General features: G+C 37.4%; 1 pseudogene; it reads left to right on the top strand.

Annotated features, from left to right (window-relative positions):
• The first annotated feature begins 2,135 nt into the window (after nucleotides 1-2,135).
• Nucleotides 2,136-2,493, top strand: LOC148777836 (small nuclear ribonucleoprotein Sm D3 pseudogene; annotated as a pseudogene).
• Nucleotides 2,494-5,333: the final 2,840 nt, after the last annotated feature.

Below are 5,333 nucleotides of genomic sequence, written 5' to 3'. Positions count from 1 at the left end.
TCCCTTGGAGGAGGGCATGGCAACCCACTCCAGTATTTTTGCCTGGAGAATTCCATGGACAGAGGAGCCTGGTGGGCTACAGTCTGTAGGGTCGCAAAGAGTCAGACATGACTGAAGTGACTTATAAAACCAATGCAATAAATTTTTAGATTTTTAACAAGTTTTAATTATTGATTCCACTGAATTCCTCCAATTTTTCATAGTAAAGACGGATTATTAAAGATAGTAAAACATATGACTTTAAAAACCAATCCAGTAATGGACAAAAATGGATCTTAAAACAGCTCTGATTTAGTGTATATATCATATATGGAAATATAGGAGATTATTAGGCAGAAAAATATCTATGGAGAATATCCATGATGAAGACACTTGATTGTAATTAGTTACAAAATACATGAGAAACTTGAGAAATAAGGGCCATAAAAATGTTATTCCTGATGCTTAATGCATAAGGCTCCTTCATTTTCTGGATAACTCTGTTGATTACTATATTCAGAAGAAAACGACACAGAGTTGCAGGGTTTCTTGATGTTTACAGGGTTAGCAATGTTACAGGAATTGAAATAATAAAATAAAATAATTTTTTTTCACTGCTTGGTGTACTCCTAATTATTGCACTAATAATATAAATCTGACAGGTGCTACTATGCCATCTGGTACCTTCCCCTAAGGCAAAAATATCTACTTAACCACAGCTAAACACTGATATTTGAAAAAACATAAAGACGAAAAAAATAATTTATAAGACTCCTTCATAAAAATGTAATTTATATTTGAAATTAAACAGCATCTTCTCTCTAGCAAAATTACTGTTCCAGACATAAAATGTTTCACTGATATAACATATATACATATATATATAATTATATATAACATGCATATATATAATTATCTCTTCATTTTTAGGTTAAAATAAGTAGATATTTATTTCCCCAAACTTTTTAAGAATATGACCTATAAAATAAAATACACTTATTTTAAGGCTATCATTTGATAAATTTTAGCAATTGTATAAAATTATGCAAACTCCAAGAAAATGATATGAAATTTTTCCTTTATTGCTTTGCCATCAATCTTACTTCCTTTGTCTTTTAGTAAACTTAATACATTCCTTATACATAGAATAATACAGTTAGTGTCTTTGAATCTGACTGCTTTTCCATAGAATGACATTGAGATTTGTTGCTTTATCAATAGCTGATCCCTTTTTATTGCTAAGTATTCCATAATATGCATAGAGCACAACTAGTTTTGTTTATCTGTTCCTTATCTGATGAGGGCTTCCCTGAAATCTCAATTGGTAAAAAATCTCCCTGCAATGCAGGAGACACTGGCTTGATTCTTGGGTTGGAAAGATCCCCTGGAGAAGGGAAAGGCTACCCACTCCAGTATTATGGCCAGGAGAATTCCATGGACTGTATAGTTTGTGGGGTCGTAAAGAGTTGTCCATGACTGAACAACTTTCACTTATCTGATGAACACTCCCTTAATTCTAGTTCTTAACAGTTATGAATAGTGCTTCTATGAGCATTCACAAAAATGTCTTTGTATTGAAATAAGTTTTTGTTTATCTTGGTAAATGTCCTCTGAATGAGAATGTTGAGTCATATAACAATTGTTTACCAGGAAAAGACTGTCACAAACTACTTTGAAAATGGTTGTACAGCTTTGCGTTCCAACCAGTAATGTATGAGAGTTCTAGCTGCCTCCAGGAAATGAAGAGACCTACATACTGACAGAAAACACTTGCAAATCAAATATTTTAAAAGGGTCTACTATTCAAAATATGACTTCCCAGGTGATGCAGGGGGCTTCCCGGGTGGCTCAGTAATAAAGAATCCACCTGTAATGCCAGAGACACAGGTTCAATCCCAGGTCCAGAAGATCCTATGGAGGAGGGCATGGCAACCCACTCCAGTATTCTTTCCTGGGGAATCTCATGGACAGAGGAGCCTGGAAGGCTACAGCCCATGGTATTGCAAAGAGTTGGATATGACTGAGTGACTGAGTTCGCATGAATACCCACCCACATCCAAAATATATAAAACATTCTTAGAACTCGGCAACAAAAAAGAAGACTAAGCCAATTAGGAATTTTGAGGATGCCAGAGCCTAATTCTCTTCTTGCCAGCATGTCTATTGGTGAGCCAGTTAAAGCCCTACATGGGCTAAGGACCACATTATGACAGGTGAAACAAATACCATTGAGGTGTATCAAGAAAGGCTCACTGAGGTGAAAGACGACATGGATGGGCAGATTTTTAACATCACAGCCTAGGGCTAGCCTAGTGCTATAGCTGGAACAGAGGTGTACATCCACGGCAACAAAATCTGCTTTCTGATTTTACTAACATCCTGAAAAATGCACCAATGTTAAAGAACGTGAAAAATAAAAACCAAAGTTCTGGGTCAGGTCAGGGAAAAAGTGCTTTTCTGAAGGTCCAAGTAGCCACTAAAGAAAGAGGATATGGAAACATCTTCCAGAAGTGAAGATAAATTTATCTGTTGAGCAGAACTTTGTCCTTATTTTTTCTTGTAGGTTTTGTGGGTTCTGGGTGGCATAGGGGGAAGGAGGGGTATACCTGTTTATGTGCATGTCCTACAGTTTTTGTGGATCAGGGACAGTGTTAAACTAAATAAATATGGGCTTTTCCTGGAAGAAAAAAAGATGAAATTGGTCAAAAGGTAAAAATCCCAATTATAAGATAAACAAGGACTAGGTATGTGATGTATAACATTATGACTATAATCAACAGTGATGTATGGCACATAGGAAAATTGTTAAAGAGAGTAAGTTCTAAGAGTTCTTATCGTAAGGGGGAAATATACTTTTCTCTTTCTTTTCTTTTTATTATATCTATATGAGGAGATGAATGTTAGCTGAACCCATTGTGATAATCATTTCACAACATATGTAAATCAAACTATCATGCTGAATGACTTAAATTTGTACAGTAGTTTATGTCACTTATTTCTTGACAAAATTGGAAAAAAAGCCAAGGACTTGAATAGACATATTTTAAAGATGATATACAAATAGACAACAAGAACATGAAAAGATTCTCAGCATCATTTATCATTAGTGAAATGCAAATCAAAATGACAATGAGATACTACTTCACATTGACTTGAGTGGCCATAATAATACTGTGCATTCTCAATTATCTTTGACTCTTTGTGACCCTATGTAGCCTGCCAGACTCCTCTGTTTATGGGATTCCCTCAGCAATTGCTCCTGATCCTTGCCAAGACTTGTAGTGATTTATTTCTAATAGTTGTAATAATAACAATAATATTAGAAATAAAACATTACAAGTATTGGCAAGAATGGGATGGGGAGAGATTGACTGAAACCCTTGTACATTACTGGAGGGAATGTATCACTGCAGGTATGGTATAGGCATTGTTTAAAGAGTTTAGCAGTTTCTCAATGTAAATAAATAAATTTTAAAAAGTAAATACAGTATTACCATCTAACCCTGTAATTCCACTCCTAGGTTATAAACAAAACAACTAAAGACATGTATTCAAACGAATACTTGTACATAGATGTTCATAGAGGCACTATTTGAAATAGTCAAAGGTGAAATCTGCATTTTCATCTACGGATGAATGAATAAAGACCATGTGGTATATATGTACAATGGAATATTATTCAGCATAAAAAACGAAGTGCTGATACATGTAACAATATACATGAACTTCAGAAACATTTTGCTAATTTCAAAAAAGCTAGACATAAAAGGTCACATTACATTATATAAATATCCAAAATAGTTAAAGCCATAGAGACAAAAAACAGATTAGTGTTACCAGGGTCTAGGGGGTGGGTGAAGGAACAATGAGTAGCTTAAAAGCTATGGGTTTTCTTTGAAGGTGATGGAAATATTTCGAGCCTACATAGAGATGATGGTTGCACAATATTGTGGATGTATTAAACGCCATGCCACAGAACTATTTATTTTAAAATAATTAGCTAGTTTTGTCCACAGGGTGATGGTCTCAAGGTTTGCCACAGCAAAGAGGGCAAGCCCAAATGCTCAAGAATATTGAATCTTATGCCGACATCATGTTTGCCAAAGTCCTATTGAACAAACCAAGTCCCCTTGATCAGCCTACATTCACGAGGTGAGGAAATAGACTACAGATAAACCTGTATGCAGGTCAGGAAGCAACAGTTAGAACTGGACGTGGAACAGACTGGTTTCAAAAGGAAAAGGAGTATGTCAAGGTTGTGTATTGTCAGCCTGCTTATTTAACTTATATGCAGAGTACGTCATGAGGAATGCTGGGCTGGAAGAAGCACAAGCTGGAATCAAGATTGCCAGGAGAAATATCAATAACCTCAGATATGCAGATGACACCACCCTTATGGCAGAAAGTGAAGAGGAACTAAAAAGCCTCTTGATGAAAGTGAAAGAGGAGAGTGAAACGGTTGGACTGAAGCTCAACATTCAGAAAACAAAGATCATGGCATCTGGTCCCATCACTTCGTGGGAAATAGATGGGGAAAAAGGGGAAACAGTGTCAGACTTTATTTTTCTGGGCTCCAAAATCACTGTGGATGCTGATTGCAGCCATGAAATTAAAAGACGCTTACTCCTTAGAAGGAAAGTTATGACCAAACTAGATAGTATATTAAAAAGCAGAGACATTACTTTGCCAACAAAGGTCCGTCTAGTCAAGGTTATGGTTTTTGCCTTGGTCATGTATGGATGTGAGAGTTGGACTGTGAAGAAAGCTGATCGCCGAAGAATCGATGCTTTTGAACTGTGGTGCTGGAGAAGACTCTTGAGAGTCCCTTGGACTGCAAGGAGATCCAACCAGTCCATTCTAAAGGAGATCAATCCTGGGTGTTCATTGGAAGGACTGATGCTAAAGCTGAAACTCCAAAACTTTGGCCACCTCATGCGACGAGTTGACTCACTGGAAAAGACTCTTATGCTGGGAGGGATTCAGGGCAGGAGGAGAAGGGGACGACCGAGAATGAGATGGCTGGATGGCATCACTGACTCGATGGACGTGAGTTTGAGTGAACTCTGGGAATTGGTGATAGACAAGGAGGCCTGGCGTGCTGTGATTCATGGGGTCGCAAAGAGTGAGCAACTAAACTGAACTGATTGATGTACAGATGTGAGAAAGTGAAAGTCATTCAGTCATGTCATGTCCAACTCTTTGCAACCCCGTGGACTTTACAATCCATGGAATTATCAAGGTCAGAATACTGGAGTGGGTAGCCTTTCCCTTCTCCAGGGGATCTTCCCAACCCAGGGATTGAGCCCGGGTCTCCTCATTGTAGGCGGATTCTTTACCAGCTGAGCTACAAGGGG

Source organism: Moschus berezovskii, chromosome 5, assembly GCF_049115385.1.
Source record: "Moschus berezovskii isolate FMDL1 chromosome 5, NW_MosBer_1.0, whole genome shotgun sequence".
In the NCBI taxonomy this organism is placed as follows: domain Eukaryota; kingdom Metazoa; phylum Chordata; class Mammalia; order Artiodactyla; family Moschidae; genus Moschus; species Moschus berezovskii.
Note: the sequence above shows the minus strand (reverse complement) of the source record. Positions and strands in the feature narration are given on the sequence as shown.